The following is a 23,826-nucleotide window of genomic DNA, read 5'->3' on the forward strand; positions in this document are numbered from 1 at the left end:
TATCATTTGTTTCTGACCTCTCTCTGTATATACCAATACATGTACATGTATGTATCCTATAACTATAATGTGCATTTGGTTTTCTAATCTCCTTTTTTTGTTATGGACAGAATGTTTGTGTCCCTTTCCAAATTCGTATGTTGAAGACCTAATCCCCAATGTGATGATGTTATTTGGAAAAGAGGCCTTTTGGATGTAATAATTAGGGTTGCAGTCATTAGAGTGGGACTCTCATGATGAGATTAATGATCTTATAAGAGGAGACAGCAGAGCTCTTGCCCTTTCTATCTCCCTGACATGTGAGGACAGAGCAAGAAGGCAGCCAGGAAAAGAGATCTCAGTAGGAACTGAATCAGTTAGTATCTTGACCTTGGACTTCCCAGCTTCTAGAAATGTAACCAGTAAGATTCTGTTGTTTAGGCTGCCCACTCTATGGTATCCTGAGCCGACTAAGAAAACATTATATAATGAAAAACTTCTGTGGTAAGCATTCTTCGAACACAGTATTTATAATGGCCAGATAGCAATCCATCATATAGTGCAAATGTACCATGCTAATTCTACCAAACTGCTGGTTTAATTCATACACACACACACTTAACTTTTGGTTGTTCTCACTGTTTTCCAAAAAGAAAAGTGATTTTGTTCAGAAATGTACTCCTTCCCCATGTAACCATACACTTCAAAGAGAATGCTATTAGGAGCTCCAGTAATGGACCTGGTTGGCCTAAAAATAATACAATTCTTTTTCCCTGGCATGTGGCCACTTCTAGCCAAAAAGATGTGAAGGGAAGTTCTGATGAAGATATTTGGGGAGTTTTTCCTCACATCTGAGACAGAGCTATAAGAAGAAATAATCTTTCTTCTTCTTATAGACATTGTGAATTGTGGGTGGGTAGCCATCTTACTTTCTGCCAGCTCTGAAGATCACAGAACCTAGTTCTTTGATGACATTGATGAATTACTGAATCACAACCCTGAAACTTACCTCCTCTATTCTTCCTGTTATAAGTTTCCTTTATATTTAAGTCAGCTTGTGTCAGGATTTCTGGTACTTGTAGTTGGACACAAAATATTTTATAAGTTTTGCTGTTAAGCCATCTTTGTGCATAAATCTTTGTCCATATTTCAGATTATTTCCCAGAATAGAATCTCTGAATGAAAAACCCTGAGTCAAAGATAACGAACATATTTAATATTTTTCATAACTATTGCTAAATTTATTCTGAGAAAGGATGCATCAGTTCACACTGTCAGCAATATGTGAACAACTATTTCAGTGTACCTTTACTAGCCCCAGATGTTATCTTTTTAAAACTTTTTTTAGGGACGCCTGGGTGGCTCAGTTAGTTAAGCAGCTGCCTTTGGCTCAGGTCATGATCCCAGTGTCCTGGGATTGAGTCCCACATCGGGCTCCTTGCTTGGCAGGGAGCCTGCTTCTCCCTCTGCCTCTGCCTGCCTCTCTGTCTGCCTATGTTCGCTCGCTCTCTCTCCCTCTATCCCTGACAAATAAATAAATAAAATCTTAAAAAAACAAATTAAAAAAAAATTTTTTTTAACTTTTTTTAAAAGAATTTTATTCATTGGAGACACAGAGACAGAGCATGAGCAGGGGGGAGGAGGCAGAGGGAGAGGGAGAGGGAGAAGCAGACTCCCCGCTGAGCCCCACCAACCAGGGCTCAATCCCAGAACCTGGAGATCATGACCTGAGCCAAAGACAGAAGCTTACCCATCTGAACCATGCAGGCACCTCTCTTTTAAAAAACTTTTTATTGATGTGGTAGAGAAATAATGGTACCATCTGTGATATTGTAATTTGCATATTTATTAAAGGGATCAAACATGTTTTCAAATATATTTATTAGTCATTTGTATTTAGTCAAACGTACATTGTCTCTTCATGTCCTCGACTACTTTTTCTTACTGTTTTCTTAAGTGAAATTTAAGGATGTGTAGTCGTTTTTAAAAGTTGGTCAAAATATACTTTTCATTTTGAAGTGTGTAAACCTGGTGATTCACAGACCTGTACCCCTGGGATAAAAATATATGTTTATAAAAAATAAAGAATTTTAAAATATATATACTTTTCATTTTAATATATTTTTGGTTTGGATGAAAGACATATTATCATAGGACAGAAATTAATCTTGGCTTTTTAGTTTTTAAAATGAAAAACAACAACAACAGCCACCCTGAAACTCACTAGAGACATAAAAAGCTTCTTTTCTTTACAAGATGTTTATATCAGGGATGCCTGGGTGGCTCCATTGGTTAAGTGTCTATGTGCCTTCAGATCAAGTCATCGAATTCCACATTTAGCCCTGCATTGAGCTCCTTGCTCAGTGGGGAGTCTGCTTCTCCTTCTCCCTGCCACTCTCCCTGCTTGTGCTCTCTCTCTCTCTGACAAATAAATAAATAAAATCTTTAAAAAAAGTAAATGAAAGGTGTTCGTATCTATGGAGTTTGGGTAAAGTCATGCAAGAGTTTAATACTTACAATCCAAATTCACATGAAGTCTTCTACTTTTTTATTTCTCTAATCAGTACTCTTAGGCTATTGAACTGCTCATTTTAAAGCTTCATTTATGACCTGTTCAGCAATATTTAGGTTTCCCTCCACTGCTTTAATAACCCACTATGACTACCCTCATGCACTCTCTTGCTAGAAATTGTTTTATGTCAGGGCTTAGCAAATTTATGATCAGCTGGAGAGAAACATGGGTATGTGAAAGGAAAAAGGAGTCCTAATAATAATATATACTCAAAGTATTGGAGGCAACACTTGATCATTTTTATTCTCAAAGTGCCAGTTTTCGGCATTTCTGCAACTCTGGAAAATAGCGTAATGCAGTCTTCATTATTAATGTGTTCCATTATACCTTTTTATATAGGTTGGCCTTAGCTAGGTACTCTCTTGAGAGAAAAAGGGAGACGTGATGAATGTTACTCATTCCCTCATGCCAAACTCCTCCCATAACTTTGGCTGGGGTGTAAAGAAGAATATTACAAAGTGTAGCAGTCTGCTTTGCCCCGGATGTTAGAAGGAAAATCTAGATCACTTTTGAGTCTGGCTTGTGTGTAGGAAGTGTGGCAGCCTTTTCAGTGTGATTCAACAGGTCCCTCTTAGGCAGGAGTGCAGGAGCCAGGAATAATGAATGGGTGATTCCCGAGTAAGATGGGCCTTATCGTAGAAATCAGGTAGAAGGGCTGTAATCACTGAGGTTTGGAGGCCAGACTTTAGTGACCCAGGAGCAGTTGGCAAGGGGAATGTCAGTAGCAGGACAAAAAGCAGAGAAAAAAAGCATATCCTGGAAAATGAAATACACGGTGGTGAAAAGAGCTTCTGTCAGAGGACAACAGGTCTCTTCCATATTTGACAGGCAGCAAAGGACACTCAGAAATGTGGACTCCTAGTGGTTGGCTCTGGAAAACCCAAATTCCAGGTCTGTTGAAGGGTAGCAAAACTCCACAAGCACGTTTCAGTGAAGAGAGGGATGCAGAGGGGCATTGTAGGACCCAAAGGCAGGAATTCAAGAAGAAATTGGAATTAAGAACAGGAAAATCACCAGGAATTTAGGTCGTGGTCTGCTGTCTCTTTTCTCAATGTACATCTGCTACTTTCTTCTCTCTGTATGCATACAGATAACTCATTGTGTTCCACGATGAATGCTGCATATCCTAGCTTCTGGGTTTATATGTCATATTCCAGCCACACAAATTCTGAATCTCTCTTTATTACCCTTAGTCTTCTGTAATTTTATCTCTCTAGAAAGTTAGGTAGAATGTAGCTAGATAGCTAGATAGATAATATTCTACTGCGATTTCTATTCACTGCTAAGCCCAGTTCTAGTCCAGTCATTTGTGTTCATGGGACGTAGGGTCAAAGTGAACAGACAAGACCATGCAAACTCAACTCTAGAGAGTGGAGCCATCTACTCAAGGTTATTCTGAGCCATCTTCTAAAAATCTGAATCTTACTGGATTGGAGAGGAAAAATGAGACTCTCAATTTACTGGCTGTTCCATATTGAGATTGGTCTTTGATCTATGGACCCAGCTATTATTAAGGACAGTAGATTGAATTGAGCTTTGGTCAGTCTTAAGACAGTATCTGACATAGTTCCTGCCTTAAGGAATACTTCTGAGGAGTGGTTACATAAATGCTTATAATTTCTTCTGGTAAGTGTATATATTTAATATATATTTGTTTTTATACTTTAATAAATACTGAAAACTTTCAGCCATGATGGAATAATAGGATCTGGATTTGCCCTCCCACCTTCAACAGTTAAAATACCAGATGAGATATAGAAAATGATGATTTTCAAACATGAGATAATAGGTAGTGCCAGGATTGTGATCCACAAGAGAGGAAGCCTGTGATTACCTCAGTTTACTGCCAGGAAAGGCTTACAGCACAAGTAATGGAACCCAAATAGAGGCTGGCAGTTTTATGAGTTGAAAGTCCAGGAAGGCCAGAGAGGCTAGAATTTGTGGGACAAAGTAATGAAGAGAAGGAAGTTGCAAAGAGAGCAAGCCCCGGAGATCTACAAAGGGCTTTCTTCAACTCTTCATCTGAGTAATGATCTGAGTAGGCATGCATGTGAGGAAACTACCCAAGGCCAGGAAGTGAACCAACAAAAGGGAATAAGAACAAGCATAAATATCACTAGAATTAATGCATAGCTAAGAGTAGGTTATATTCACACCAGCCAAAAGGAAAAGATTTCCTAATACGTGAGATATTAGGTAGACCTCTCAAATAGCTGTTGCCTTAGTGGTGGGGCCAAATTAGCTCTAGGCTAAAGACTGTTCTGGGCAAAATCAGACAAACTAAAAAGCAAGCCTCTAAATGATCAAAACAAATTCTAAATGTACCCAAACAAAGCCCAACAATAGTTAAATGAAAGCAGCAAAATATAACACTCAACAAAATAAAATTCAAAATGTCTGGCATCCAATAAAAAACTACCAGGCACACAAAAAGCAGGACAGTAGGATCTTTAACTAGGAGAAAATCAATCACGTGTGTGTTAGAATCAGCAGATAAAAATTACAGGTTGAAATAAGTATTGTAGATATATTCCATATGTTTAAAAAGTAGAAGAAACATAAACATGATAAGAGAAACTAAAGATTTTAGAAAGACCTTTGGAACTTCCAGAGATGAAAATATAGTATCTGGAATGAAATCTGAAAACCATATCTGAATTGGAAACTACATTATTTGGAATTAACAGAAGATTAGATGCTACAAATAAACAAAGATTGCTGGACTTAAAGACTAGCTATAGAAATTATCAACAGAGAGGGAAAAAAAAGATGAAAAAAAATTAATAGAACATTAGTGACCTGAGGAAACATATCAAGCAGTCTTACACACATGTATTGGAGTCACAAAAGGAAAAGTGGGCTGCAAAATAAGAAAAAAAAACTTTCTTAAAGAAATGTTTTCCTGGGGCACCTGGGTGGCTCAATGGGTTGAGCCTCTGCCTTTGGCTCAGGTCATGATCTCAGGGTCCTGGAATCGAGCCCCACATTGGGCTCTCTGCTCGGCCGGGAGCCTGCTTCCTCCTCTCTCTCTGCTAGCCTCTCTGCCTACTTGTGATCTCTCTCTGTCAAATAAATAAAATTTTAAAAAAAACTTTATTTAAAAAAAAATGTTTTCCCAAGTTCAGTGAAAACTGTAAACCCACCATTACAAGAAACTCAAGATAATTCAAGTAAAGAAACATGAAAAAAACCAGCACTTTGGTAGGCAGAATCTCGGTCCCGCAGAGATAATCACGTCTTAATCCCTGGAGCCTGTGAATATATTACCTTATATCATTGCAAATTAAGAATCTTAAAATGGGAAGATGATCAGGACTACCTGGGAAAACCCAATATAAAGTCGTTGTAAGACCCAGGCAAGAGAAGCAGAGAGAAAAAGATGTGACAGTGGAACTGAGGTTGCAGAGTGATGTAAGGAGCCGGCCGGGGACCAAGGATGCATGCAGCCTCTGAGAGCTGAAAAAGACAAAAAATGGATTCTTCCTGAGAGCCCTTAATAGAGGGCGGCCCTGCTGCAACCTTGATTTTAGGTCCATCGGACTGATTTTTAAATTTCCAACCTCTAGAACTCTAATATGATAACTTTGTATTTTTTGTACTTACTTTTTTTGAAGATTTTATTTAGGATTGTCTGGGTGGCTCAGTTGGTTAAGCGGCTGCCTTCGGCTCAGGTCATGATCCTGGAGTCCTCTGATGGAGCCCTGAGTTGGTCTCCCTGCTCAGTGGAGAACCTGCTTCTCCCTTTCCTTCTGCCTTCTACCCTGCCTGCTTGTGCTCTCTCTATCTCTCTGTCAAATAAATAAATAAAATGTTTTTTAAAATAAAGATTTTATTTATTTATTTGAAGAGAGAATGAGCACAAATGGAGTGGAGGGGCAGGGAGAAGAGAGAAGCAGACTCCCCGCTGAGCAGGGAGCCCAACCTTTCGATCCATCCCAGGGCCCTGGGATGATGACCTGAGCCAAAGGCAGCTGCTTAATCAACTGGGCTACCCAGGGCTCCCTAAATTTGTATTTTTAAAGTTGAAGTATAGTTGACACACAAAAGTTGTATTGTTTTAAGTCATTAAATTTGGCATTATTTGTTGCTGCAGCAGCAAGAAATTATATGAATACCTAAGCACTTCATAGAGAAATTGCCAGAACTAAGTTCTAAACAGAAAAATCTTAAAAGCAGTCAGAAAAAAAAAAAGAGCACATTGAATAGTGAAGAAAAAGATATATTTTTCTTAATGATTTTATTTATTTATTTGAGAGAGGGAGAGCTTGAGCAAGGGAGGGGCTGAGAGAGAGGAAGAAGCAGACTCTATGCTGAGCCAGGACCTTAAGATCATGACTTGAGTTGAAGGCAGACATTTAACTGACTGAGCCACCCAAATGCCCCTGAAGAAAAGAATTTTTTTTTTAAAGATTTTATTTATTCGACAGAGAGAGATAACAAGTAGGCAGAGGGGCAAGCAGAGAGAGAAAGAGAGAGAGAGGGAGAAGGAAGCAAGCTCCCTGCTGAGCAGAGAGCCCAATGCGGGACTCGATCCCAGGGCCCTGAGATCATGATCTGAGCTGAAGGCAGAGGCTTAACTCACTGAGCCACCCAGGCAGCCCCAGGCAGAAAAAAAATCTTAAAAGCATCCAGAGGGAGGGAAGATTCTGAACACCACTGACTTTATGTTGGAGTTCACTCATTATGCCTTCAGTATATGTTTTGGTTCTCATATTTACACAGCTTGGAATGTTGTCCTTTTATTGATAATTGCTCTCCTTTTAACGAGCCCTTGCTAGAATGGGCAATATTATTGGGATAGATTATTACTATTCCCAACCTTACCCCCAAAATAAGCAGTGAGGTTTTGAACCCAAAGATAGGTGATTAGTAAATTTAAGAGCAGGGTTCAAAACCAGACCATCTTGAGAGGACATGCTCATTTCACTGTGAGCACTTTTCTTTCCTTAGGAAAAACCCATGTATTCTTCAAATCCTTACGTAGGTCCCATCTCTTAAGTGAAATATTTTCCTCAATAATCCCAAATGCAGGGGCGCCTGGGTGGCTCAGTGGGTTGAGCCGCTGCCTTCGGCTCAGGTCATAATCTCAGGGTCCTGGGATCAAGTCCCACATCGGGCTCTCTGCTCAGTAGGAAGCCTGCTTCCTCCTCTCTCTCTCTCTGCCTGCCTCTGCCTACTTGTGATCTCTGTCTGTCAAGTGAATAAATAAAATCTTTAAAAAAAAAAAATAATAATCCCAAATGCAATAATCCTTACTATCATTGAGCTGTGGTAGCTTTTCTTTAAGGATATGCCTTCCCCTTCTCCTGCCTCCATGAACCAGACTCCTGATATTAAGGTGCTATGTAACCCTGGTCTGGGATGACTCTGTAACTCACTTTTGACGAATAGTATGTGATGGAAATGGAACTGCATAACTTCCAAAGCTAGATAATGAATAACCTAGTAGCTTCTTTCTGGGTCTCTGAAATGACTTCCTCTTGGAACACTTGCTCTAGGGGAAGCCAACTGTCATGTAACAAATCTGACTACCCTTAGACTGCTATGCTGTGAGGAAGCCACTCTAGTTTCATGAAGGAAACTTGGAGAAAGAGTCAAAGGTCTGACTAACCCCTAATGGTTCCAGAATCCCATTCTCAACTGAGGCAGAAAAAAAATGATATCAGATGGAAATTTGAATCTGGACAGAGAGATGAGGAGAGGCAAAAATGGCAAATATGTTCAGAAATAAAAAATAATTATTTTTTCTCATTTAAAAAAATCTTTAAAAAAAATCAATGACATTAATCAAACATAATAACAGTATATTATGGGAGTAATATGTAGTACTAAAATTATGACAATATGACAACAGCACAAAGCGAGAGGAGAGAAATGAAGGCATACCGTAGTATAGTTCTGAAAAGACACTTTGAGGCGGTATAACATTATTTAAAGGTATACTGTGATGAGTTAAGGATGAGTATTGTAAACCCTGGAGCAGGAGTTGGCAAACTAGGCCTGCGAGCCAAATTTGTTTTGTAAATACAGTTTTACTGGAACACAGCCAAGCCCATTTGTTTTCATATATACAGCCCACAAATCTAAAATATTTGTTCTGTGAACACTTAGAGGAAAACTTGTCAACGCTGCCTTAAACAAGCACTAAAAAAAGCCCCATCAAACAAAGAAGTATAGCTAACAAGTCAATAGTGGAGATAAAACAGAAACATAAGAACTTAATCCAAAGGTAGACATTAAAAGAGGAATAAAGTAATAATCTCTCTGCCGCATCCCATACAGTTGAGCATGCTAACCTTGAGTTTTCTTCTCCCTCTTTGGTTGCATCTCCTTCGTCTTTTTTACCTACCTCTGCTCCTCTCTTAAATGTTGGCCCCCATCTACCACACCAGCTGGTCTGCCACTCGCCACATGTATTCCCCCTCTCCACACCTGCAGAATCATCTACAGTTCTAAATAGTCCACACTGTTTCATGCATCCGGATCTTTGCCCATGATATTCTTTCTCCATGGACCTCCTCACTCCTTCCAACGTCAGCCCTTACCACGGCTACTGCCCTGTGCCCTTGTGAACCCCACTTAACTGTAGCTCAAACTAGAGGATTCAACTTAGACATGATCTCATCCATCCCACAAGCCTTCTCTCACCCCACCCCACCCGACCAGTGCCCAAGCTTCTTTCTTCTACTAAAGCACTTACTGCACCGAATCATAATTATTTATTTACTTGTTTTTCTTCTCCCTGAAATTCTAGGATCCTTGAATCAGGAATAATGTCTTTTTTTTTTTTTATTCCTGATTATCTCTATGGAGTGGGTGTTGAATACATATTTGTTAAATAAATAAATGAAAGATGAGATGAATATTTACTTATAAAATGAGGATATTATAAAATAATAACAGAAGCTAACATTTATTAAAGGACACTTGTGTGCCAGACTCTGTCTAATGTGCTTTACATGCATTAGCTTATTTAATTCCTATTAGTCCTATTCCTATAAAGTCCTATTAGGTAGGTGTTATTCTCCTCTTCACTATTTGATAGGTCAAGTCTGTTTCCTAAAGTCGTAAAGAAATAACCAGCATTCGAACCTAGGCATTCTGATGCCACAGCCTAATTTCTGGAATGTTTGAGCTGAAAGAAACCCTTCAAGATTGTGTGTCCTACCCCCTCACTTTACTGATGAGGAAGCTGAGATTCACCGAGCCAATAATGAGGTTCATAAAACGATACTTGATCGTTCAGAAGTATTTATAAATTCTTTGTCTTATTTAGCTTTAATGGTAATGTGTGATTACAGTTGGGTTACAGAGAAGCTGCAGTTACAGAAAGCCTCTTCTAGAGATCTCTTGTATTATGAAAGAGTGGAATGTGCATGACTTAATAAATATGTGGAAATCCTTGGAAGAAAGATGTTTCCAAAGGTAGAAGAAGAAGCTGTATTCAAAGAGAATTTACAGGTTTAAACACAGCAGAAGAAATGTTTGTACTGAAACTTGAAAGTGAATGGAAATAGAAACAAATTTAATGAATTTCTTATCTATAACAAACTCTCCTAAGTGACACTATATGAAACTTATTTGTGCTTGTGTTTATGGAAATGTAATATCCTAAAAATCTGTATGCTGGAGTCCTGCATTCCTATCCATTCCACAGTAGTTAGGTTTTGTTTTTTCAGCTTTAAAAATAAATAAGATGGACTCTGAGATTGGCTCTTTTACCACCCCCTAAGTAGAATTTAAATTTTTTTCTGTCATGTTTTGGAAATGGTTATGTTTTATTATTTCTAGTAAAGGAATTTTTTTCACCTCAAATATTTACCGGTATCTGTTGAGCAGATATTAATAGCAAAATAATCCTATACTATAATTCTAGTGGTGAGACAGGTGATATTAGTTGTAAAGGATAGGTAGAATATGTTCTGTATTCCCAGGGTCCTAACATAAACAGATTATTAAAATAAATGGCAGCTGAGATTTAAGAAATCAATGCAGACAAAACAGGCAAGCAGAGAATTTCTCAAGAGTAATTTCATATTTACAAGGTAAAAAGACTGGTAGTTTTAGATTCGGTTTTTGCCTAATGAACTTGCAACAGGAAGATTCCTCATATTCCCAAAGAATAGGCCACTTAGGTGGGTTCAAATACTGAATGTTAAATTAGAAACGTGATTTTGACTTTGACTTTGATTTATTATTTATTCTCAATTTATTTATATTATTTATATTTATTCTCTACTTATATATTTATATATTTATTCTCGATTTATTATTCAGTCTACCATTTGAGGTAGTTTTCTTGATATAAAGAAAATACCCATGGTAACAAAGATACATTAAATAAAAATTACATCCTAAAGGACATTTGGAACTTTTACCCACTTCTATTAGAAAGCCAAATTCTTTGGATGAGTACACGTTTCCCATCGATGAGTGTAGTTTTCAACTTTCCTAACTCTGAGGACTTTGAGTCCTCTGAGACCCACTTCTGGATTAAACACCAATCTCTCTCCTTAAGGAGATAGGCTGCGGATGCTTTCTTTTTATGAGGCAATAACTGCAGTCTCTACTGAATAAACTCAGCAGCTGAGGTATTTATAGGAAATAAACTCAAGGCTAAGAAGCTAAGGGTGTTTTTAGCCTAGGATAGAATGATAATTGAGTATTTCCAGGAGTACACCCTCAGGTTAACTCTATTATACTCAACAGGCATGTCTCTCCACCTTGCCATTTTTCTTCAAGAACTTTATTGACTCTCTCCCCCTTTAGAAGGTAGATCCAAATTTTGTCATAAATTTCTCACTTTTGCCATAACAAATGCCTTATTTTTAAATAGTCAGTCCTTAACCCCCCTGTGAACTTGCTAATTTTTAGGTCATCACCTAAAAGAAAGGGCTTGGGTCTCCTTTTCATCAGCTATAAGAAGCACAGGGAAAACATTTATTAGAACCCTTTATTTAAAACCAATTAAAAACTACAGTCATAGGATAAGGAAATAAATAAACAATTGTAAAGCAGCCTTCAGCTGTGTCCTTTGGGGACATTATGATTTCACTGCTTATTACGTTAGCTTATTTTAGTTCTGAAATCCAGTTTGTTACCGATAAAAAGAAAATGGGCTCTGCAAATAAAATGGAGTCTCTGCTTGCTTACTGCTACATTGCGAGAAAAAGGAGCTGAGCAGATTTCACCAAATTTGAAGGGTATATTGAAGATGGTCTGATATAACAAAAAACAAATTAAAAAAAAAAAAAAAGCAAAAAGGACGTTACAAGTGTGCCCACGCAATTCATTTTGAAAAATCATTAGGATGGTACTTCAGAGAGACAAGAAAGTCCTCCAGGACAATTGCACACTTTCCAAAGGGCGATCCAATCACACGTGCACATGTATCCCATATGTCTCCAGCATGAGTAAAAGCAGTGACAATTTATTTGACAATGGTTAGTTATCGTCTAGAACAGTATTTGGCTGGCCTGCCTGATGCTGCAAATATTTCTTAATATGTGACTCTATAATCAGTTCTAGTATGTTCTTAGAAATGGATATCATTTTTGTTTCTTTTTTATATTATAAAGGTTCCTTAAAGAGGAATTTACAGGATGAAAGCTAATTTGTTTTATGATACAATTTCACTGAGGCAGAAATCCATTATCATTTATTTATGAAATAAACTGTTCTAACACAATAAGGAAAATTTCTGGCAATTACTTGTTTTGAATTAATTCATATGCTGTAGCAGATGCTGTCAGTGTCCCACACAGATCCAATGAGCTAATGTGCAGCTCACCTGTAACTTCATCAGTGATTCTCTAGACACCAAGAGTTCTCCTTTCTTAAGTGCCTACATCTCCTTCTCGGCCCACACATGCTGCAGGCTAGGAATACCAGGGAACTCATCACTTTAGGAATAATGGCCAATCTGAGAAGGATGAGAATTGGTAGATTAATGTGCCAGCTTCCTTGCCTCTTGGCCGGTCAGTTCTGAGCCACATTCTATAGTCTATCAGAGTTCCCTGGGGGATCGAGACCGTACAGCAGTTTATTGCTAAACCCTTTATCGGCTTCCCTCTTTTCTCTGCCTTACCTCCTCGGATGTGTGCTTCTGAGATCACCTCCCAGATGAGCTTATGCACTTCCAACACGTTGTGTCGTATTTGCCTTGAGGAGGAACCAAACTAAGAAAAACTTGAAGCATTGGCAATTTCTTATCCTGGTAGCACTTTTCACCGCCTTCCCACCCCACCCTTTTTACATCAAGTTTGGTGGTTAAAATCATGAGCTTTTGCATGAAACATCCTTAGATTTAAATCCAGCTTTCCATTTGGGGGCAAGTGACTTAACCTCTCTGAGCTTCAGTCTTCTGTGTCTGTAAAATGGGTTTAATAACAGTACCTGCTTTAAGGTGTTGTGTCTTGTGTCTGTTAATTTAGGTAATACATTTAGCACAGTGCCCGATACATATGGTAGATATTCAATAAATCTTAGCTGTGGTTTCATAACTTCCTGGTTTTTTTCTGAAAGAAAAATTATTTCATCTTCTTCTGAAGTATATAATTAGGCTTCAGGGGTGGCTCAGCTGGTTAAGTGTCTGCCTTCAGCTCAGGTCATGACCCAGAGTCCTGGGATTCGAGCCCCATATCGGGCTCCTTGCTTCAGCCTGTTTCTCCCTCTTCTCCCTGCTTGTGCTCTCTCTCACTATCTTTGTCTCTCTCAAATAAATAAATAAAATCTTAAAAAAAAAAAAAAAAGGAATTAGGCTCATAGAGGAAGTAAGTGGTTACTCACTGAGAATTGATATGTGAATGAATATTTAGAAGCAGCCTCCTTTTGTATAGCCCTGTCAACTGTTCAGTCAGTTAGCATCTGCCTTCTACTCGGGTCATGATCCCAGGGTCATGGGGTAGAGCCCCGCATTGGGCTACCTGCTCTGTGGGGAGCCTGCTTCTCCCTCTCCCTCTCCTGCTGGTTCCCCTGCTTGTGCTCTCTCTCCCTCTCTCTGTCAAATAAATAAATAAAATCTTAAAAAAAAAAAAAAACTATCTCTGTCTAAAATTTCATATTGGTTCTTTCTCTCTAGAGTATCCTGACTAATACAATCTTCATAAAGTTTAAATCACGTTCAAAATTCAGTGTTTTAGGAAATGCTATGTAAGAAATCATCTTTGGATGACATTAAGAACATATTTATTAATATTTATTTACTTTATAAATTAGTTTTGATTAATTTTAATATTATACACATATTTAAGACAATTATATTACAGAGTAACAAGAAATTATTTTCGCTTCAGACTTTCTGGTGAAAGTTAATGTTTCAGGGTCAGAAAGACAATTTATGTCAAAGATAAAAGCAAAGCTTATTGTCTATTACTAGCAACCCATAACCTGTAGATATTTATTGAATAATAAGTAAATAAAATGAATTTAAAAATCCCAACCTTGGATTTCTGGAATGATCAAGAACCCTTATAGAATCTTAACACAGCATAGGCTTTTATGGGTGCTCGGTCCTCCTCACTGTAAAGCATGAATAAGAAACTTAAACCTAGGAAGGTCACCTGACTAGTAATGGGCAGTGCTTGAATTACAACTCATGGTTCAGTGTTCTTTTACTTCAGCCTAACACTTCCCTATCAACAAGGTGGCCTCAAAGGACCTGTGAGAGTTAGCCTGGAGGCCCTCCTCTTGCCAGTGTTGTTTGTGTATAGCGGCGACCCAAGGATGTTCTTCAAGCCATCTCCCAGACCCCTGCCACTGGAGACACATTGCCACTCATCACTCTCAAGCCCCTACGCCAAAGTTCCCAAACCTCCTATTCCTCTAGATTCTTTTTTTTTTAAATTAATTAATTAATTAATTAATTAATTTTTTTAAAAAATTTATTCTTCAGAGAGAGGGGGAGAGAGAGCGAGCACAGGCAGACAGAATGGCAGGCAGAGGCAGAGGGAGAAGCACGCTCGCTGCTGAGCAAGGAGCCCGATGTGGGACTCGATCTCAGGACGCTGGGATCATGACCTGAGCCGAAGGCAGCTGCTTAACCAACTGAGCCACCCAGGCGTCCCGTCCTCTAGATTCTTTATGGCAAACAACAGTTACTGATTCTGGCTAATTTGGTCTAAAAAGAAAATGAATCTATTGTAAAGTTATCAAGCAGCCCACTGAGCTGGTAGGGCAGCTGGAATCCTGATCTGGAAATGGACAGGGACCAGCTGGGTCAAGTTGCACATCAAAATCCCATCACATTACTAGCTTGCTGCCATCAGACACTCATGCTACCCTGCTGGCCTCCACATTCCTGGGCGCTGGCTGCCATGAGGCAACCATTGCAGGCCATCCCTGCCTCACATAGGAATATCTGATTGGCCAAGATTGGTAACATCCACCTCCTCCTTACCCCTCTCCAAGTCAATGAGCTGTTGGGAGAGGGAATATTTCCCATTCTTGAAGTTCATATATGGGAGGTAGGGGCCTTTTTTTTTTTTTGGTAATTTTCATGGGAAATTTTTATTAGTATATTTTGAAAAGATTCTTATTGTCTTTAGTAGAAATTAGAACTAATATTAAAAATACATGCAGTTTTCATAGAGTTGAAATTTGAACTGAGCATGTAATAATGTCTTGCTGGTTACTCCAGTTGAACTGAAACCTGTTCATTCACTGTTAGAGCCACTTTATAGATTTTATTCCCCTCAATCACACAACCCCTATCATACAATGATAGGAACATATTTAAAACAATGTTTAAAAATTAAGGTGTAAAAGGGGCGCCTGGGTGGCTGAGTCAGTTAAGCATCTGACTTTGGCTCAGGTCATGATCTCAGGGTCCTGGGATTAAGTCTGTACTCAGCAGGGAGTCTGCTTGTCCCTCTCTCTTTGCCCCTCTCCCTTACTCATGCTCTCTCCTTTTCTCTTTCAAGTAAATAAATAGAATGTTAAAAAAAAATTAAAGTGTGAAAGTTTTGGTTGTTTTTTTTTTTAAGATTTCATTTATTTATTTGACACAGAGAGAGAGATCACAAGCAGGCTCCCTGCTGAACAGAGAGCCTGATGCGGGGCTTGATCCCAGGACCCTGAGATCATGACCTGAGCTGAAGACAGAGGCTTAACCCACTGAGCCACCCAGGTGCCCCTAAAGTGTGAAAGTTTTTAAGTTGCACAGTACATTACAAAGATACTCTACTGAATTTTACTTGAATTGTTAGATTTCCTTGAGAGCATAAGGGAAGATGGGGGTTGTATTGATTTCTTAGTTCCCATAGACCTCCAGGATTCTGTAAAGAGCAACCAGTTAATGAATGAATTACTGCCTGGCTGCCTGGCGGCTAACTAAATGAATAGATCTGTGTACCATGCATTGCTTTTCCCTCATGGTTTCATCCTAAGGGTTAAATGAAGGAGTAATGTCTGGCCTCTGGCAAGCCCTCCAAGAATGCTAATCATCGCTATGACTTCTGCCTGTAGGTGGTGTAGGTGGTTAAAAGGACACTGCCGTAGGGAACTCATGGGTTGCAGCCCTGGCGGCCTGGTTAAATCTGGGCCAAGTGTTGGCCACACCCTTCTTGTGCCATCCTGTGGGCAGGACTGGTAAACACAATGAAGCTACAGGGAAACCAAGACTTTGGTGAGAGGCTTAAACCCGTAAACCTAGCCCAGCTCCACCGTAGGTTTTAAGATAGAGGAATGAAGGTGTTTCTAAAATATTTCTGTATATCACAGATATAGCAGAGCAAATGGGGGTGGGGGCTTTCTTCTGTAGGATTTAAATGTTACATGATTAACACAGAAAAAAAAATTTTTAAATCTACCCTTGATGTTATAATTGAATTACCAATGCCATTTTGTGTTCAGGCAGTGGAAGATGTGCTTTTTCCTTTCTTAATTATGTAAAGAAGTGTACAGCCAGCTGTTAATGCCGCTAATTTTATTTCCTAGAGTTTGTGGTATTCTCAAAGATGCTCAAAGACTTATTTATTTATTTATTTATTAAAGATTTTATTTATTTATTTGAGAGAGAGCATGAGAGGGGAGAAGGTCAGAGGGAGAAGCCGACTCCACATGGCGCTGGAAGCCTGATGCAGAACTCCATCCCAGGACTCTGGGATCATGACCTGAGCTGAAGGCAGTCGCTCAACCAACTGAGCCACCCAGGTGCGCCTCAAAGATATATTTAGGCTGAAATTTTTTGTCACCTAGTTTGTAATACAAAATACTGTAAGTGGCCCCCTTCACACACACACACCCCCGCACAATTAGCCCTCAGCATCCATTTCTACCCCTTTCTCTGTGCCTTTCCACAGGATAGAACTACTTTACTCTGACTTTCTTGCAGCTGTGGTTCTGGGTGAGAATTTGCTTCCACCAATGAGATGCTGGAAGTACAAGGCAGGCCTTCTTCATAGTGAGCTGGCAGCTCATTAGTGTTCGCAGTCGGACTCAGCATTCATTCCACTGTTGAGTTACCAGCTCTGTCATGCTTGAAGGCAGTGTCTTAGAGGCACTAGTTACCAACTTCAGTGGGAATTGAGGAAGTCCAGCACTCAAGCAGTGGAAACAGCAGCAATTTCTTGACCTGTGGATTAGAGTGGTCCTCGAAATCAATATCTGGTAGCAGACCCCTGCCTTCTACTTCTTGATACTGTCCCACAATTTTGTAAGTACCAAGTTTCCAGCTTTAAGTTCCTTTCTGTCTGAAATACCTAGAGTGATTTCTCTTTTTTGTACTGTATCCTGACAGATAATGTATGGATGTCATGAAGAATTGAAATCTATATAGGCTACGAAACAATAACTATTAGAGTAGAAAAATAAAAGTAGGGAAAAGGTATGTAAAGTATACATTTATTCGTGTAAGAATACATGCACACACATATACTTGTTTCTGCATAGAAAATATCAAGAAGGTTTTAAAGAAAATGAAATTAGTAATTATTTCTGGGAAAATAAAAATAAAACCTGAGATTGGAGAGAGATTTCCATTTCATTTATATACCCCTTAATAAAGTGTTGTCTTTTTTTTTTTTTTACCATGCTCACAAAATATTTTTTCAATTAAAAAATTTTAAAATACAATAAAATGGCAAGTTTCTATAACAAGTTGCAAAAGAAAAAAGCATCCATTAACCCATCGATCTAACATAATGTAACGTGTTTTTACATATTCCCTCTAAATCTTTGTTGATTGAAGTTCTACAGTGAGATATGTACACATACAACTTTATAATTGTTTTAGGGGTTTGGATTTTTTGTTTTGTTCTTTGGGTTTGTTTTGTTTTGTTTTATTTTGATTGTTACAGTATAACTAACACTTGGGAAATATTTACCATGTGATTAGAAATTTTCTTGAATCTTAGTTCATTGAAACTGAGATATTACTGATTGTAACATGCACCATTATCTTGTGTGTCATTAAGAAAGAACTTAAAAAAAACTGCTCACTAAAACTCTAACACAAATAACACTTGGGGTTTTTTGTTTTTTTTTTTAAGATTTTATTTATTTATTTGTCAGAGAGAGAGAGCAAGAGCGAGCACAGGCAGAGAGGCAGGCAGAGTCAGGGGGAGAAGCAGGCTCCCTGCGGAGCAAGGAGCCCGATGTGGGACTCGATCCCAGGACGCTGGGATCATGACCTGAGCCGAAGGCAGCTGCTTAACCAACTGAGCCACTCAGGCGTCCCAGGGTTTTTTCCCTTTATTGAACCTCATATCTCTAGAAGGTAAGCAACTTCTGTCTAAAGGCAACAGGACATTTCTGACATCCTGACACTTGACACTTTAATGATGGTTCCTCATAAGGCATAAGTTGGTTATACCAGCCTCTATTACTTTGAAATATCTTTCATCTATTTCAAAGGATCTCATAGTTGTCTTTCTTTCAGTGGCTTTGCTGATGTACGATAGGCTCATAGTTTAGTCCCAAAATGTAAGACAGCTTCCTCTTCAAGGTTGCTTTGCATGAAAGTAGGGAGTGGCAGTCTTTCCTTCAGGGACAAATAGTTGTTTTGCTAATATCAAATTTAAGTTCTACTGTCCTTCTGTATCTTTGTCCGTACACAATAACCTTTATTTCCATGCTGAATCACAATGTAATTTTTAAGGCATTTTAAACATCAATTAAATTCAAATTATAAATTACCACAATGTACATAATTCAGTTGATGGTGACAATCACATGAACAGTGATGATGCTTACATGTGTAGATGACTCTGTGCTTGTAAGATACCATCAACTGCCAGTGATAGCCCAATATCAGAGATGTTAAGATGTGGAAAAGTTCTTATTAGAATGGATAAGATGTTATCCATTTGATCCTCAAACAACCTGTAAGTCAATTCTGTTATTCCTCAAAGAGAAAGCTGAGAAACAAAGAGGTTATCAAGGTGCTTCATTATTAGGAAACAGGTCTTTTAAAAATGCAGTCGGTCTGGTTCCAGTGCTCACCATCTTAACAATTAAGCTATGTTGTCCCTTGTTGTTTTAAAACTTCCCTTATTGCTACAGAATAGTCCTATTATAGTTGTTTAATATTCCATCAAAAAGGAAAAACTGGAATTTATTTGACCATTAGCAAATATTAGAGAATTAGAGTGCCTCTAATTTTTCCACCGTAAGTTATGCAATTAACATATCAATGCATATGGCTTTTCATGACCCAAAGGGATATGTTTTATTTTCTAATAAAAATATAATACTTATTTTAGAAATTTTGGAAAATACAAAAATTATAAATAAGCAAACAGTAGTTACTATGATTTCTTCATCAAGGGGCTACTATTGCTAACAGGGTGGTGAGTTTCTTTTCCAAAATTTTCCATAGCTCTTTTCATATAGCTGAGATTATAATGAAAATGCCTTTCTGTGCTCTACTTTATTCTCTTAGAGTGTTGTATTAATTTTCTGTGGCTGCCATCATGAATTACCACAAATTTTCGTGACTTAAAACTACAAAAATTTATTCTTTCACAGTCCTGGAGGCCAGAAGTCCGAAATCAAGATGTGGGAAGGGCCCTTGTACTCCCTCATTTAGGACCGATCAAAACATGTTGCTTTTATAATGCTCTAAGATTATAATCATAAATGAAGAGAATAATAACCAGTTGTGACAATTGGCAGCTCACTGCATTGCTTTGGGAGCCAGACATACTCCCTGTTCCTCATACAGCCTGGAACCTAGCACAATGTGGCTGGAACAGACTCAACACCTGATGTTTTTGAATGAATAGTCTATCTAGTAAAGCAGTGTTTTCCATTGTGGGGCAGCATCATTGTTTAGAAAATTTTCACATATAGAACCCACTAAAGTAGTTATTATTAAATATTTGCATTTCTATTCTATTCCCCTAGCATTCTCCATGTGATATTGATTCATTAGATAGAAAAAAGGGAGCTTATTAAACTTATAATTAACCTTTTCTCTTGACATGTAATTAGCTAGGATTTATGAGATGCTAAAGGCTGCAGTGTCTGAGAAAAGGAGCATAAATAAGGATATTTTTGTTTTACTGAGCTTGGAATAGTGCAGTCATTTATTTTCATTGAAATATTATTTATCTGATATATTTTTCTTTTTAAAGTGGCTAATGATCTTCTGAACAACTTTAGATAAATTATTCTAGTCCATTCCAGGGATAGAGATCTGATTCTAATTTTTTCCACTAAAATTGAAGATCTGATTAGGTCAAATCTATGTAAAACATTGAGAAGTGTGAATTTACTTTTCATCCCCATTTTGTTAAGATAATTTTATTATTGTCATGCTATCATAATTCAAAATATACTAGGGTATATAGGGTAACATTTTAGATGAACCAAATAAATAGGGTAACATTTTAGATGAACCAAATAAATCTTAAAGGAAAGATGTATTAAAATTTATATTGAACTACAACTGAGAAGGGGTTGTTCTGCACTATGTTGCAAGCAAACTTTTACCAACTAATTTTTAAGTTTTCTTCTTATTTAGGAAGAAACATCTTTTTTCTTCAAATATAATGGGGTACCTTCAAAATAAAGAAATGCCTTATGGTAAGGAAACAGATTACAAAGCATCTTATTTTTCACTTATTTGGAAAAAAATTTTAATTGCCTTGCCAAATGAAATGTGAGAGATTCTTATTTTTGGAATCCTCCTACACTTAAAAATGGCTCACATTCTCTGTGTTGTCAAGAACATAGACATCCAACCTCATTCCCAAACTGTCTTTTACTTTATAGTTCTTGGGCTTCTGTAGCGAAAACCTCTCTAATGTCACTTAGACTAGATATTTTCATGTACTGTACTTGCATGTCATCCAATTATGGAGGCTAAAACAAGCTACTGGACCTCTGATTCCAAGCACCACTTTTCCTTACCCATGCTATGATACATCATTTAAAAAAAAAATTATTTTAAATTCACTTTCTAAAGTTTAAAACAGAAAAAGGAGGCATTTCTATTAGGCTCAGCAGTCTTCTGTGGCTTCCTGTTTATTTCAGTTCTCAAATAGGAGCTTTCCCCATAATTATTGTCATTATTATTACTATCTCCAGTCTTTCATAAGTACATCATATGTTCTGCTAATCCCCCTCCCCTCTTGCTAGTTAGATTATGTGATCTTTTGTTAACAGGCTTTTATTACAGTCTTCACAATCCTCCTTCCCCATATTTGCTTTTCCCAATCATTTTAATAACATTTATTTGTTGTTTTCCATGATTTGACAGTTGTTACAGTGACTTTTATAGTACACTGTTTAAAACGTATTTTAATAGCATAAAATATGTGATTCAAAGGAAGTAAAAATGCATAGAAGTAAAAAAGCTATAGGAAAAGAAAGAAGCAAAGTTTAGTTAGCTGAATTGTGCTATCTTGCTTGGGAAGTTATCTTTCTTTCTTTCTTTCTTTTAAGATTTATATTTATTTATATATTTGAGAGAGAGCACAAGCAGTGGGGAGGATCAGAGGGAGCAGGAGAAGCAGACTCCCCGCTCAGCAAGGATCCTGGTGCAGGGCTCCATTCGAGGATCCTGGGATCATGACCTGAGCCAAAGGCAGATGCTTAACCGACTGAGCCACCCAGGTGTCCCGAGTTTTGTATCTTATGAGACCTGCCATACGTCAAAGATAGGCTGATTTAAGTTCTTGATCTGTGCTTAAGATGAGCAGGAAAAATGGTTTCAGTTACCTGGTCCAGTATCTGTTCACCAATGATCTGGGTGTTAGTTTTCATTCTGTATTTTGAGTACGATCCCTGGAAAATTTTCTGTTTCCTGTGATAGCAGTGGTTTTTCTCTTTTAGAGTTGCCGATGCAAGGTCAAAACTAATTATCCCCCAACCTTTTTATAAGGGTTTTATTAAATGGCATCTGTCTGTGCTTAAATATTAGGTACCAGAGCTATTAGGAAGGAAGACAAGGAGGATGACAAACATAAATACCTTTATCTCTGCTGCTAGGACAAGGTGACCTGAAAGATAGTCACTGTATTAGTGCTAATGAGGATAAACAAGCCCTGCAACAAGACTCAGATAGCAGAACCTAAATCACCATGTTTAGTTCCCAAGCACGCTAGGCTCTGCAATCTGAATGCAGAGATGAATGAGATGCTCTGGCCCTAAGAAGCCTGTGTAACTTCCTTGTTCCTATGAAGATGGGAAACCCCTATAGATCTGGGGCATCACTGTTGGAATAATGTAGTAGAACCCTCAGAGAAAGCCAGTTAAGTATATCTTGGATTGAGAAAGTTCAGACACTGTGTGACATAAATTTTCTTAGAAAAAAAAAATTGGACTTTTTGCAACTAATATGATAAATCTGCAAACTTTCACTACTAGACTTATTAAACAGCTCATATTCTACTGCTATCTTGATTTCCTCACCACTTAATTCCTTAACCTCTGGAGATCACCCAGCCTGATCACTCCTTTGAAACCACCTCCTGATCACTTAACTGAAACTACATTCTAAAAGGACATAATTTCCTGATTGTTAACTTAATGGTAAAATATAGGCAGACCAGCAAGGTAGTTAATAGAATGGTCTTGGAATCGGGCAGACTTGCATTTAAAATCCGAGTCTACTGCTTACTAACTAGCTCTGTGACCTTGATCGAGAAAGCATTTTAAAACCTCTTCTGTGAAACTGGGATAATTAAATCAATCTCATAAGTGTATCATAAGGATTAAGTGAGATAAAATATATGAAGCATCTAGCACAGAGCAAGGCACATAGCTGTTGCCCAGTAATTTCATACGAATATTATTTCTTAAAGGCTTTCACAGTCTTTATTTCTCCTGACATTTCTAAAGCACGTGAAACATGTCACCATTCCATACTTACTAAATATGTTTTTTTCTTCTAGGCCGTAAGCCTTAAATAATCTTTAATGTCCAACCCTTGGATTGCTCTTCATTTTCTAAGAAGCTGTTATCGGTTTGCTCAAAGAAGGAGAGAAGGTTGGGGGCACTCGGGTGGCTCCGTTGGTTCAGCATCCGACTCTTGGTTTCACCTCAGGTCATGATCTCAGGGTTCTGGGATCGAGCCCTGTTGTCAGGCTCGTGTTCAGCGAGGAGTCTGCTTGAGATTGTCTCCCTCTCCTTTCCCCATAGCCCCTTCCCCATGCATGCTCACATCTGCATTCTTTCTCTCTCTCTAAGCAAATAAAATAAAATAAAGAGAAAGTTGTACTACTTTGAGAGAAATAACTCTAAGTGAGACTCAGGGAGACAGAGCCAATCTAAAGTAACCCTTGCCTTAGTAGTCAATAATCGGACCTCACTCTTCGCCTTCTCTCTAGTCTACTGCTGGGGTCCTTACTGGCTGAGAGCATAAGAGACTGTGGATATAGTCCCCAAAGTTCAGCCTCCCAGAGTAGAGAACAAAGTGAAGAAGAGTGAGGAATGGACATAGGGAAGCCAAATGGAAGATACCTAACACAGATACCTAGAAACAAATCTAAAAAATATGTGTAGGGGCACCTGGGTGGCTCAGTGGGTTAAGCCTCTGCCTTTGGCTCAGGTCATGATCCTCAGGGTCCTGGGATTGAGCCCCGCATCAGGCTCTCTGATCAGTGCGAAGCCTGCTTCCTCCTCTCTCTCTCTGCCTGCCTCTCTGCCTACTTGTGATCTCTGTCTGTCGATAAATAAATAAAAATCTTTAAAAAAAAATATGTGTAAGATATCTATGAAAAAATGAACAATTTTCTAAACAGAAATCTATGTTTATGGGTAAGTAGACTCAATATTCTGAGAATGTTAGTTGCCCAGAAATCAGTTCCTAATTTAATGCAACTTTTAAAAAT

The sequence above is a fragment of the Mustela nigripes genome, chromosome 12 (assembly GCF_022355385.1).
Source record: "Mustela nigripes isolate SB6536 chromosome 12, MUSNIG.SB6536, whole genome shotgun sequence".
NCBI lineage: Eukaryota > Metazoa > Chordata > Mammalia > Carnivora > Mustelidae > Mustela > Mustela nigripes.